This window comes from Borostomias antarcticus, assembly GCF_949987555.1.
Source record: "Borostomias antarcticus genome assembly, chromosome: 23".
NCBI classification, from domain to species: Eukaryota; Metazoa; Chordata; class Actinopteri; order Stomiiformes; family Stomiidae; genus Borostomias; species Borostomias antarcticus.
The window spans coordinates 16481364-16496802 of NC_140256.1; positions in this window are offsets into that span (position 1 = coordinate 16481364).

Genomic DNA, 15439 nt, shown 5'->3' on the forward strand with positions numbered 1-15439 from the left:
ATAGAAAATGTTGTAATATGACAGGTTTGTTCATTCTCACTTACCCCTTCCTCTTCCCCTGTCTTCCTGTATGTCAGGTACGAGCTCAGGTTCAGAGTATTCTCTTTGTAGTTTGTCTTCCATGAGACTAAATAATTCCCATTTTCTGTTCGTTTCACCGTTGGGGTTGTTGGGACTTTGGGCTTGACTGACGGAATCAAAGAAATTATATTCACATTCTATGATGAAAATGACGATTTTCATTTGCATATTTTCTACCATTCATTTATTTGAAAATTGTAATTCGTTCATTAATTTTTGTCAAATCCATTTCAGGGAAAAAAATATTTCAATTTTCTTGGGAATTTTGGAAGCTACTTCATAATTGATGTGACTATAATATCTGGTACAGTGTTAGATTGGTTTGAATCCTACTTAAAGGACAGGGATTATTTTGTGTCTATAGGCAATTACAAATCTGAGCTGACAAAAATGACCTGTGGAGTTCCCTAAGGCTCCATCCTGGGGCCTCTTCTGTTCAACATTTACATGCTCCCACTAACTCAAATTATGGAAAACAACAAAATATGTTACCATAGCTATGCAGATGACAGACAAATTTATATCACTATATCACCAGGAGACTATAATCCCATACAAGCGCTGAGTAAGTGCATTCAACAAATCAATGATTGGATGTGCCAGAACTTTCTCCAACTAAACAAAAATAAAACTGAAGTAATTGTCTTTGGAGCCAAAGAAGAACGATTAAAAGTCAGTGCTCAACTTCAATCAGTAATGCTAAAAACCACAAACGAAGCCAGAAATCTTGGTGTAGTCATGGACTCAGACCTGAATTTCAACAGCCACATTAAGTCAATTACAAAGTCAGCCTACTATCACCAGAAGAATATATCAAGGATCAAAGGATTTATGTCCCAGAAGGATTTGGAAAAACTTGTCCATGCGTTTATCTTCAGTAGACTCCACTACTGTAACGGCATGTATACAGGTCTCTCTAAAAAATCGATCAGACAGCTGCAGCTGATTCAGAACGCTGCTGCTCGAGTCCTCACTAAGACTAAGAAAGTGGAGCATATCACACCAGTACTAAGGTCTTTACACTGGCTTCCTGTCTGTCAAAGAATTGACTTTAAAATACTGCTGTTGGTTTATAAAGCACTGAATGGTCTAGGGCCAAAATATATTTCTGATCTGCTCATATGCTATGAACCATCCAGACCCCTCAGGTCGTCTGGCACAGGTCTGCTTTCTGTCCCCAGAGTTAAAACAAAACATGGAGAAGCAGCATTCAGTTTTTATGCTCCACATATCTGGAACAAACTTCCAGAAAACTGCAGGTCTGCTGCAACTCTTGGTTCTTTTAAAACAAGCCTGAAGACTTTTCTTTTTGCCACTGCTTTCTAAGAGGAGCTATGTTTATCAGTATACTGCACTGTAACTGTTATTCCTGTATTCTATTTGTCCTGCTTTTTGTTTAAATGTCTATAATGACTTGCTTTTTGTTTTAATGCTTTTAATTTGTCCTGCCTTTTGTTTTAAATGTCTATTATGTCTTGCTTTTTGTTTTAATGCTTTTAATGTCTCATGTAAAGCACCTTGAATTGCCCTGTGGCTGAAATGTGCTATATAAATAAACTTGCCTTGCCTTGCCTATAATAAGTCATAGTCTGTGATATGATAAGTCTATCAACAGGCCTTAACTACTCATATGTGCCCTTAAATACTCATAGTGTAGGTCTATGTGGTACTTCACAGGATATTAAGATGTGTTTTGTTTAAGTAGTTCGGTAACATAAATGAAGTGAAAATACCCATATCCACGGAGGAGAGACTCACTGGTTTCTATGGTACTGAATGTTACTTCGGAGATCAGAGTGCCAGCATTCCATAGTCGCGCTTTGTTCTCTTCTCCCAAAACAAAACGGTCTATCGCTTCAATAGCGCATTCACATTTGGACGTCTTACTTTCCTTGAAAATGCAAGATAACCTATGAAAGAAAGGCCATTTGTAAAGCAATAACGTTCAACAAGTCAATGCGCATAATTTGTAGCCTAATAAACACAGAGGCCGATGCTCAAGAAGGCTGTTATAATAAACACATAGACCTACTGGGCCGAGGCTGGTGCGTTCTCTGGTACTTTCAGGTCCATTGAGAATTCACTACAGTTGGACTTCCCAGGTGAAAAGTTACAGTCCATCGTTCTGTCATAGTCATTGTAGCATTCAAGGTTCACTCCACTGCTAAGAGTTGCTGCAATAAATTTAACAAGAAGTTAGGCTATTAATGTTCACCTCGAAATTAAACTAATTAAACACTTTTAGCAAGTTAGGCGACTTACAGATGTGGGAACATAAGAATGTAACTTGACCCGCGGTATTCTAACAGGCGCTTTACGGCATTCCGCACCACCGCTCGCCTGCCCATAGGGGCGCAGTAATACCACTCATTGACCCATTGCTGTAGCTCATCTCGCACATTAGATGAGCCTACCGTTCTCAAACTCCTTGTTCTCTGTCTGGTTGTAATTTAATTATTACGAACAAAGCCTATCTATTTATAGTTTCTATCTCTGTAACTGTCGCCGGGTCTATATCTGTTAACTGTCGGGACAAGTAGAAGTTTAATACATTAGGCTGAGTGTTCTCATATGGAACATGGCATCAGGACGAGTAAGATGGCTAACGGAGATGACCAGAGATGTGTTTGAAATGGTTCACTCACTCCCTCCCTATTACCATGGATGTATTAAGTGCGACTCATAGTGAACTACATGGGGAATGATTTAACAGTTTTGGGACACTACATGGAATGTAACTGCGTAAGATATTCATGACTCAAATAAGCAGACGCGCCGATCACTGATGGCAGCAGGTTGAAATATCAGGTAGTATTCAGGTTCCATGTTTAGTTGAATGATAAATCCCATATAAATGGTTGGAATTCTAATGATGTGCAAGTGTGATTTTGTCAACTTTAGTGCTGTCTGCTAATAGCAGCCTGTGAAGGTGTAGATAAGACCGTGATAGCAAGTTAGCTCACGACAGCAGCTTCCATAATATTAACGGTAGCTGTCGGTGGCTAAAAAGCAGATAGCTAACTTTACAACGATGATTCCTGTAGCTATTTTGATTTTGATGCTATTAGTTCAACTTCTGTTTCTCGGGCAGGAACGGAGACGAACTCGCATTAGCAGCAAAGCAGCTAGAGGAATGATCTTAACATTAGCTAACTGCTTTAGCAGCTTCCGTCTTCACTTCTCCTTCGGGGAAACATGACACCGTTGTGGTATTGTGGAGGGCTTAGGCAGAAGCAGGTAGAGAAACCACTTTTGCCCAATATAAGTAAAATAATGTCCTCATAAGCATTTTTCGATTGTAAAATTGTGTTCACTTGTTTTAGTTTGCAAACATATGCAATTTTCTTAGCATTCCCAGCTTTGTATGTAGTTTTAATGTGAAAGATACATCTTGAATGCAGTCAAGACAAATTATTTTGCCTCTTAACTTTTGTCAAACCCCCTGGTTCCAGTCAATTGGATTATAGGCTATAGGCTACTCTTGTTTACAATGACGTTACCTTATGAACACAAATAGCTTAACCTATAGGCCTACATAAAAACAATAGCCTAAAACCATGTTTATTTACAATGTATTTTCTTTCATTGATAGCATGCCAATAGTTAGGGTGAGGAAAACGACACGCGGTCTCTTTAGCCCTGAGACCATCAGGCAGGCAGCTCAGGAGGTCGTTAAAGGCTATATATATTATTATGATATTATGTCTAATAATACATTCGTTGAAAGTACACAGGCTGATCTACTATACGGAATTGGACCGAGGAGTGTTCTCATATGGAACTAGGCTGCACACGCCCGCCCGCGACAAGAGCTGAATTGTAGTCAGCTTTCTCCGCTGCGCGCAGGACGCGTGCGTCCCCCGCTGATCCGAGCGAGAACGCAGGCGGAATGTCGCTCCCCGTCTGAAACGGCCTTGACTCCTGGAATCCCAAGGTCTTTCATATTGAAATTCTCTTGGTGGTCTGGGAAGTTGGGAGACCTGTTAAGGGAGTGCATCAGTCGTGAGCCTTGACAGTAGGCTACCAGCCTGCGCTGCGCTCAGCACAAAGTTGGATGAATGGATGGACTTATTGGAATCCTGGAAAATGTTTATTGCGCTCTAAAATCATGAAAGCATAAATGTAAAAATGCAGCAACAGAAGTAGACTAGATGAGATGGTGGTTTATATGAATGGCAACACATAAATTGAGACATAAATTGAGACTGGTGATAATGCTGATAATCTACAGTAGAGCCTACCTCTGGCTGAGTTCATGGTTACAGCCATTCATCTCTTACACATGGGCCTATACAATACTTGCACAATCTACTTTGGATGTTAAATCCATCCATCTATCAATCAAACTAGCGAATTCAATGGCCGGTCATGGCAAAGCACCCGCTAACTACCCCCTCCCCACGATCCAGGGCTAGGAAACCGGTTCATCCAGTTTATTTGAATATAAAAGAATTTGGGGGGGGGGGGGGTTACAATAGTCTAGTCCAGGTTCGCTGGCGAGTGACGAGCTAGTCAGATGGCGCATGCATGTGTGGACATTGTAGGCCGATTCTGTAAAACCTAAAGAATAAAAGTAGGCTACGTTCAACATTCATTGGAGTGGTCCAGTTGGATAGGCTAGTCTAATCTAAATAAATTGAGGACCTGTATTTTCAGAGTTTGCTGGTAGCGAATGCCACAGACAGGGAGGAAATCTATTCGTTTCATTGTTTGTGCTCTGTATGCACAAGATAGTTAATGTTCGGATATAAATGGCAGTATAGCGGGAAAAAACCCTATCAAAGGCCAATATTAGAAGGGATTTTAAGATGTAATTGGTCATTTTAAATGGGCCTACTTTATCTTTTGATGCCTATTTGAACGGACTGCATCGATCAATGCAATGACTCCATGTTTTTCAGTTTTACCCTTTTCATCAATAAAACATCATTTTTACAACCATGTCTCATTGATTGGGAAGGCATTTAGAGCTGCCGGTCTATTAGCCTACTCGGACTCAGAGATGACAACTGTTTATTGAGAAACAATAAATTGCAGGCTGGGCTATATAAAGAAATACCACAATGCATGTAGTCTAGATATATTACATTATGGTTAAGCTATAGCCTACACTTTATGGTAGACTGCCCTCTCGCTCGCTAAGCAGGCTACATTGTGGCTGTTTTGTTCATCGCAGAAGCCTATAGCCCAGGCTACACATTAGAAAAATGTTTTTTTTTATATAGGCCTAGAAGGAATCAGAATATGTGGAAATTTAATTTTAGCCTATTTTAATACAATTCCAATTCTGCTTAGAGGGAATTATTTTCAACGGACATTATGACCTGAGCATAATTAATAATTATTTAAGTTAATATAGGCCTATGAAAACGCAACGCTTTTTACGATATGCTAGGCCTATGCGTCTTGTGATTGTACTGTAGCCTAGGCTACAACTTAAGGCTTATTTGGCCCTATTTAATTCATTTAAGCCTACTAGGCTACTCATTATTATCGAATTATCTAGTTGATATATGAATAAAACAATAAGCCGTTTTAATGGCTATGGGCTACTAGTTGTAGCTATACACGAGTTGATGCGCTCTGCTCTTACGCACGGTTGAGGCGGCAGCTCAAATACACTTCGCACATATCCTCTGCTATAGCCTCTCACAGACAGCTAGGTGCACTTCATGCATTGGTAGACAGTTCTGTTCTTGCTGCAGCTTGTCTTCACCATGCAGGTATTTTGGTGGGGGTATTCTTCTGTGGACACTGCGAGGGGCGCCGCCGGAGCGCGCAGCTCTTCAGCCAGATGTTGCGTCTGGGGAGGCTATATATATATATATTCAAGATCATTCAAATAACAAAATATTGTGTATATTGTGCATGTGAACGCACTCACTGTCAAACCTGCCGCTATCTATGCACAAGATAGTTAATGTCCGGATATGATTGGCAATGAGTGATCTTTACTCATGGCGACTATGTCAATTTTGTATGGATCCACAAGTCGATCAAGCTTATTTTTTCTTTGTATCGTGCTGAAGCCATATAGCCTACTGCGCTCAGACTTGGCCACATTATGCCCCGTCTTCAAATTTACTTCCGGGGTTTACGAGTAGCCTACCAGTTGAATGCGTTCCAGAAACAAAACGCAAAACCCCCACGTTCACCATATCTTTACTAACAAATATATTTACAATACTGTTATTTTGCGCATTTGACCAAACAGCCACCACGTCTTGACCCGACGTCAGTTACCGAGATAGATAGGCTACTGTAGGCCTAGATATAGGTGTTCGTAATAATTAAATTACATCCAGCTGGAGAAAACATGTGTTTGAGAACAAGGTATAGCACCTTTCATACAGATAAATTCAGCTCAAAGTGCTTTACAACAGAGCATTTAAATTAAAGAATGTTAAACTTAATGATGCTTCATTCGTAGACTATAGGAGAAAAACACTGAGCCCAGCCTGCTAAATCTACTCAAAGACGCCACCTGGCGGTGGTGCATCACTAAAACGAAATAACACCCGTCTGAAATCCCACGAGATTTCCAACGGGATTTCCCTGCCAAATACCGCGAGGTGAAATGCTGCAGCATGTGACATTTCTAACTTCCCACATCTGTACCATAAACCAAGGGAAAAAGAAGCCATAGAAAAAACATTCTTGCGAAACTGAATTCCACACAGCAGTTAGGCTAAACTGAAAAGACAGGAAAGTTAGCCTACTTGTTTAGCATTCCGAACAATATTTTAGTCTAATTGGAAGATGAAATGTCCTCAGGCGAAATAATAGTGCGCTAACCGTCAAAACAGCTGTGGAGGAAGTCAAATTATTTGGAAAATGCATAAACTCAACCGACTTGTCAGACGCTCTGTCCAAGTCATTAAACGTATGTAAATACACGGTGATTAAAATAAATATTCACCACATAATGCTGAGGAAAAGGTAGCCTAATCTCTGGATGATCTCGCGTTTCCTGTGCTGTTAATGGAAGTTTCTTTTTGCCAACCTTCTACCGACTAGCCCAGCCCACTATGCCGCACCTTTCATGGGAAATTCGTCCCTTTTCCTCATGGCCGTATTGGAAAACGATACGCAACAAGTTTCTCGTAACTTGCCAGACGAGGATAGTTCGTTTTATCTCGGTAGGCGGATACAGTGCGAGATGGACTGGTGGATTTGCATGTGGCAGAGTCGAGTCAATGTTATCCTTGGACGTGCAGTATTACGGCGCTCTGTTTCCGTTTTTAAAGAACTTTATATACCTATATTATTGAATGTCTTGTGTTTCCCCCGACCCTCCTAATGTAAACGGTAGGATACTTTCTTAAGGGCAGTGGCACAGACATGTTGGGGGGCAGGCAGGTGCTCAGTGAAAAATGAGGTCCCCTTGCTTGGCGAGACAGGGGTGGGGGTGCTGACAGATCATTTGTAGGCTATTTTGATTGTCGGGCGAGCTTAAGTATACTGATAGTTTCTCATGCTGTACCAACAACTAATTCGACCGACATTGGTCGCGTGGTGGTCATCATTCGTGTGGTGGTCATCACGTTAAATCAATTTACAGTAGAACCCCACTTATCCGAACCCAACGGGACCGAAGGTCGTTCGTATCTCTGAAATGTCCGGATGACTGAAACTTATGTTAAAATGCACCAAATTCAATAAGTGGTATACTTGTTCCATATAGACTCATAATAGACCGATAAATAACCTTAATTACTTGTGAAAATGCATCAAAATTGAAATCAAATAGCCAACTAAACTCATATAGCCTAGCCTATAATAGACCTACAGTATAATAAAATAACCGAATTTCCAATTGAGTGCATGCTTTGATCAAATAGCCTACAGTAGGCTACTTTATTCTCAAATGAGGCGTACGCTGCATCGATAGGCTACTGTATTCGCGGAACAAAATGGTATAGCCTAAAAACAACCCAACATTAGAACAATTAGAGCAAATTATAATCAAGAAATAAATAAATGAAATGACAGACAAGTTGTCGTGTCTTAGGCTCAAGGGCGTAGGTTTGGTTTCAACATTGGTAGGGGCCATATAACAGTGTAGCCTGCATACACAATTTCTGCTGGGGACGAGAGGTTGAACCTCTTAAATATGCATATATTTATGAAATTGAATAATACTAATACAATGTTCTTAGTGTATCACATCCTGCCTGCTGCTGCTGCACCCTCTCTCGACTTTTGCTGCTGCATCCCTCCACTCTCTCTCTCTCTTGTTTGCTGCTGCATCCCTCCACTCTCTCTCTCTCTTGTTTGCTGCTGCATCCCTCCACTCTCTCTCTCTCTTGTTTGCTGCTGCATCCCTCAACTCTCTCTCTCTTGTTTGCTGCTGCATCCCTCACTCTCTCTCTCTCTTGTTTGCTGCTGCATCCCTCCACTCTCTCTCTCTCTTGTTTGCTGCTGCATCCCTCCACTCTCTCTCTCTTGTTTGCTGCTGCATCCCTCCACTCTCTCTCTCTCTTGTTTGCTGCTGCATTCCTCCACTCTCTTTCTCTCTCAGTTGCTGCTGCATCCCTCCACTCTCTCTCTCTTTCTCTCAACTACTGCTGTTTCATAAAAATTATTTGATAAAAATTTCGATTTTCATGGGATTTTTAGACTGACATTCAACTCATTAATTGATATATCTGTCCATTAGGGGAGTCACAAAATACCAGACATTTAGTAGGCAATACTAATTGAGAAACAACACAATCCTGGATACCCAATTTGATACCATAGTTAGAAAAAATAAATCCCATGTACTTCAACATAAACTACTTTATTTAAAACACCCTCCGGCCAATATAGTGAGAGGAAAATTATGAGATTCCAGTTAGCAAGTATATGTTAGCTAATAACTGTAAGAAAACAGGCTACACAGGGACGGGCTATAAAGAAAAACAGACCTGAGTCCTCATAAATATAACGTTAACGGCTCTCACAGGCTGGCTAACCTCTAGATAACGTTACCTTATGAGTATTCAGTTTCCCGTTTAAAGGAAAATGCTCGTTTTTGACAACCTGGACCTTATTTACGACATATTATAAGAAGTTTGACTCACCCAGATCACTTTTGTGTTGTTCGGAGGCCTGTAGAAGAAATTTAAAATCCAGCGCGAGCCAGTATATCCATGTAATGGCGGCGCACGGGGCAAAGGGAATGCAGTTTCTCAAAATCCATTTTCGGCCGCTAAACGGTTGTTTTCATCAATCAGATTGCATGAATCGACAGTTGATATTCCTCTACGCGAGCCATTCTTTCGGTTTTCAAATACGTGGTCTGTAGCCTCTGTAATATGATCTTTACACTGGCTATGCTCCCTCACATTCTCTGCGCTACGATCGGATTGTTGCTGACGAATGACGACGACAATATTCTCGGCACCAACTACGATCGTAGCGCAGAGAATGTGAGCCGGAGAATAGCAGGCTGCGCGCTGGCCTGTGCGCATGCGTGCTGGAGCAAGTGGGGGAGAGGCTTGTAAAGATCATATTACAGAGGCTACAGACCACGTATTTGAAAACCGAAAGAATGGCTCGCGTAGAGGAATATCAACTGTCGATTCATGCAATGTGATTGATGAAAACAACCGTTTAGCGGCCGAAAATGGATTTTGAGAAACTGCATTCCCTATGCCCCGTGCGCCGCCATTACATGGATATACTGGCTCGCGCTGGATTTTAAATTTCTTCTACAGGCCTCCGAACAACACAAAAGTGATCTGGGTGAGTCAAACTTCTTATAATATGTCGTAAATAAGGTCCAGGTTGTCAAAAACGAGCATTTTCCTTTAATTGTAATAAGAACCCCTATCAGGCTAAAACAATGTATTTATTTTTTAAATCAAAACTTACGACTTTAATGTCACTGACGTTTTTTTGCACAAGTTAATGGGAATTTAATATGGCGAAAATTAGCATCACCCAAGTTGTGGGGTTGCGAGTCAGTCACGGACAGTGCAGCCCTCTCTGGGCCACCCTCCACACCCACTAGTGAAGGCTGTGTGTCTCTAGCCCACTCTGAGGCCGAGTTGTGGGGTTGTGGTGTGGATAGTGGTGCGGAGGGTGGCCCAGAGAGGGCTACACTGTCCGCGACTGACTCTAACCTGAAGGGGCGGAGTCTCGCCATAACGCTACTATCCACACCACAATCCCACAACTTGGCCTTTCCGGAGCCCCCCGCTTACCCCTCTGCCATCAAGCTCTGCATGTGCTGGTATGCGGAATTATGTGAACTACTCCATGGTGCATGCAGGGATATACTTTGAGTTAAATTTCCATTATGTGACAGTACATTACTTATAGCCACATCTGTGTTAATATCCAGATTGCCAGAGGATGGTGTATCGGCAGTTGTCCAGCTTGACCAGCATGCTCGGTGAGGTCATGCAGAGTCTGAGGGAGCTAGCGCAGAGACTATCCGGGGAGTCTGATGGGGTCGCACGGGGAGCAGTACTGGACCCTGCAAAAACGGAGGAGGTCTTGGAGGAGCAGCTGAAGGACAAGGAGCATCAAAGGAAGATGGTGAGTAACTTCAGGGCAGAACTTTGTTCCTTATTTTTGCAGGGAAGTGTTAAGGAAGTGTAAAAGTAAATGATTGTCTTTATGTTTTGCAGACATATCTGAATTCCATTGGCGGCAAACATCTGCCAGATGTGGTCCGGCGGGTGCTGTCAGCCATTGTGCCTACAGCGTCGATGGGAAGATGGGGAAGAAGCCTCTCAAGAATATAACCCTCTACAATGTCATATTATTGTAGCCTATAGATTGTACATGTATCACATGCCCTGTCAGGACCCCTTGAGACGGGCATTTGTAAGTTGTGTCTGTGTTGTTTCATGTCCGAAGAAGGGCCTGGTGGTAGGCTAATAAATGTCTATGGGAGCATTTTCTGCGGTCTCTATTTTTCCCATTTTAAACGGTCTTACCTTTGTTCGGTACATGAAAAACCACCAAGTAATGTTTGGCTTTGGTTGAAAGGTTAGGTGCTGCGCGAAGTCTGCGTTCCCAGTCAAGAGTGGGACCAGTAGTGCGGTCGGTACCAAATACTACCCTCGTTCACTCCCCGGCTGGATTCAGCTCGATAAATGTAAACCCAACGTTGACAGAAGAAGCTGAGTCAAGTAGCCAACTTAGGGCGAGCAAAGGACACTAGCTTATGGAACAAACTGAAAAGCGGTGCTGGCTGGATAACAACGCTGTTTCCGGAATAGTGCTTGTTAATTTTCCAAAATAAAAGTCCCCTTATAGCTGGTTCCGCCAATGATCATGTTACTCATGCTTTGAGTCTGCCCACTCCACCAAGTTGACCGGGTTGAAGATCTCAGGCTAGTAATGGGGCTGATTTCATACAAATCACTATTAGGCTAGAACAGGGGTCAATCCAGATGTTGGTACCACCTAAGGTGACCAAACAGTTTGGGTGTTTTTGTCCCCCTACATGTCTCCTGTTTATATTTTGGCATGATAACCCTGTCTATCTAGTAGGCTAGTGATTATGGGGCCCTTGAGCAGTGGCATTTTATGTTAAATAAAATAAAATAAACGTTCAGCAACACTAGTAGCCTAAATTAGGGCACTGCAAAACGGTGAAATTACACCCCCACAGGGAAAACTACTGCGCTCTCCAAAATATGATGGGTTCTAAGTTGGATGGTGCCCATGCTACACCGTTCCTACCTTCCTACTCCCCTACCTACCCCTCCATTCCCCCTACCTACCTACCTACCTACCTACCCACCTGTCTACCTAGCTACCCCTCCACGCCCCCTACCTACCCACCTGTCTACCTAGCTACCCCTCCACGCCCCCTACCTACCTACCCCCTACCTACCTACCCACCCACCTGTCTACCTAGCTACCCCTCCATGCCCCCTACCTACCTACCTACCTACCCCCTACCTACCTACCTACCTACCCACCTGTCTACCTAGCTACCCCTCCACGCCCCCTACCTACCTACCTACCTACCCCCTACCTACCCACCCACCTGTCTACCTAGCTACCCCTCCACACACCCTACCTACCTACCTACCCACCCACCTGTCTACCTAGCTACCCCTCCACGCCCCCTACCTACCTACCTACCTACCCCCTACCTACCTACCCACCCACCTGTCTACCTTCCTACTCCCCTACCTACCCACCCACCTGTCTACCTAGCTACCCCTCCACACACCCTACCTACCTACCTACCTACCCCCTACCTACCTACCTACCTACCCACCCACCTGTCTACCTTCCTACTCCCCTACCTACCCACCCACCTGTCTACCTAGCTACCCCTCCACGCCCCCTACCTACCTACCTACCTACCCCCTACCTACCTACCTACCTACCCACCCACCTGTCTACCTAGCTACCCCTCCACGCCCCTACCTACCTACCTACCCACCCACCTGTCTACCTAGCTACCCCTCCACGCCCCCTACATACCTACCCCCTACCTACCTACCTACCCACCCACCTGTCTACCTAGCTACCCCTCCACGCCCCCTACATACCTACCCCCTACCTACCTACCTACCCACCCACCTGTCTACCTTCCTACTCCCCTACCTACCCACCCACCTGTCTACCTAGCTACCCCTCCACACACCCTACCTACCTACCTACCTACCCCCTACCTACCTACCCACCCACCTGTCTACCTAGCTACCCCTCCACGCCCCCTACCTACTGTACCTACCTACCTACCTACCTACCTACCTACCCCCTACCTACCTACCTACCCACCCACCTGTCTACCTAGCTACCCCTCCACGCCCCCTACCTACCTACCTACCCCCTACCCACCCACCTGTCTACCTAGCTACCCCTCCACGCCCCCTACCTACCTACCTACCTACCCCCTACCTACCTACCTTCCCACCCACCTGTCTACCTAGCTACCCCTCCACGCCCCTGACCTACCTACCTACCTACCTACCTACCTACCTACCTACCCCCTACCCACCCACCTGTCTACCTAGCTACCGCTCCACGCCCCCTACCTACCTACCTACCTACCCCCTACCTACCTACCCACCCACCTGTCTACCTAGCTACCCCTCCATGCCCTCTACCTACTTACCTACCCACCTGTCTACCTAGCTACCCCTCCACGCCCCCTACCTACCTACCTACCTACCTACCCCCTTCCTACTCCCCTACCTACCCACCCACCTGTCTACCTAGCTACCCCTCCACGCCCCCTACCTACCTACCCACCCACCTGTCTACCTAGCTACCCCTCCACGCCCCCTACCTACCTACCTACCCACCCACCTGTCTACCTAGCTACTCCTCCACGCCCCCTACCTACCTACCTACCTACCTACCCCCTACCTACCCACCCACCTGTCTACCTAGCTACCCCTCCACGCCCCCTACCTACCTACCCACCCACCTGTCTACCTAGCTACCCCTCCACTTATTTAAAAGTCATTTAATATGCATTACTGTCTACTAGTGCACAGTGTCTCTATCTATCTATCTATCTATCTATCTATCTATCTATCCATCTATCTATCTATCTATCTATCTATCTATCTATCTATCTATCTATCTATCTATCTATCTATCTATCTATCTATCTAATATTGGTGATTAAATCTGTGACCCATACAGCACACTGCATGTCTGCATATGTATGCTATAGAAAGCATCACTCACAACACCAGGGGGTAGATACATCAACTGAATCAGTTAAAATTCACCATTCAAATACATCACAAACCGAAATTAACTTTTTTTCTTTCATGCCAGAAACCAAAATGAATGCACCAATTGATCTAATTGTATCTAACTTTAAAGGGGTCCACATTTGCAAAACAAACTTTTTCATTGTTTTTGCATGTACAGTAGGCTACATTTGAGTCTCTGATGGGCCTACTAACACACAAAGTATGAAGTGAAACAGCCCAGTCATTTTGTTGTGGTCAGCCGAAATGAAAACAGAAAAACATCAATCCCTGCAAGCCATTCAAATCTCCCATGTCACTTTACGTCACAGTCGGGGACCCACTAGCAAGCATAATGTCTTTATATGTCACAGTCGGGGACCCACTAGCAAGCATAATGTCTGCACAGAAATGCTCTGTTCTTGGATGTACTAAGCAGGATCAAAGGACAGCAGAGCCGAGTGGATACATTTTATTTTTGATGACAACGTTCCCGCTGATATTGGCAAAACACTGGCGGTGTGTGCTACTGTAGCCATTTTTTGTCTGATTATTCAAAAGATCAAAACAATATTGCTTTTCCAACCAGGGTTAGTGCGATGCAGGGTTTTCAGATGAACTCTTTCTGAATGATCAAGCAATACCAACTGTCTGTGGAAATTATGCAGAGATTGTAAGTAATTGCTGTGTGTTTGTTTGCATATAGTACTAACGCTAGCTAGCTAACACAAAATCCCCTTTTGCCTCAGCCCGGATGCTCGTAGCGCCGCCGTAGCATAGCGCCGTCAACAGCCCTCGTTCTCTAGCCTGCTCACTTGCTCTTAGCTCATTTGCATATGAAAAAATAACTCACTCCGCTCAATCTGATCTTGTGGTCAACGGAGGGGTATAGAGGCATGCTAGAACGCTTATTCTGAGTGGCATTTTCAGCAAAAATACTCTTAGACATGTTTTGGGGACCCCAAAGACATATTAGATTTCTGAAAATTAGCATAATAGGACACCTTCCTTTAAGATTTAGCTTTAAGAGGTATGCCTGAGTCACCGAGCACAACAGAGCCCTTGTGAGTCCAGTACATTACATTAGTCATTTAGCTGACACTTTTTTCTAAAGCGACTTACAATTGCGTTTAACATACGTAGGAAAAGCCAATGTACTACTACTCACCAGAACTCACAAGTGCATCTCCTTTCTAAAACAAGTGACTAACAGCATAATCTGGTGCTGAAGGCAAAGTGCAAGAATAGCAATCTAAAATACAATAGGTGTTTAAGAGGGAGAATTGTGGTAGTACTTCTTGAAGAGATGAGTTTTGAGCCTGCGGCGAAAGATGGCCAGCGACTCTGCTGTCCTGACATCAGTGGGCAGTTCATTCCACCACCCTCGCCCCTGCCCCAGACCCCTGGCTCACCCCTGTTCCCAGCCTGGATTCCTCACCCTGAGCTCCTGTGCCCCCTGGACCCTCCTGGACCCTGAACACCTCCTCGCCCAGTGACTGCCCCTGCACTACCCCTAGAGACTTTAGCACACTGTTCACGTTGTCACCTGCTTTGTTCTGCCTCCATGTGTTTCGTCTCGTGTTCGTTGTCTTGTCTTCTATGTTGGTTTGTGTCCTCCCAGCCCCAGCTCTAGACACCTGTCCCTCACTCGTCCCACGTCACTCCAGTCCCTCCACTCCTGGCCCTCTAGCTCC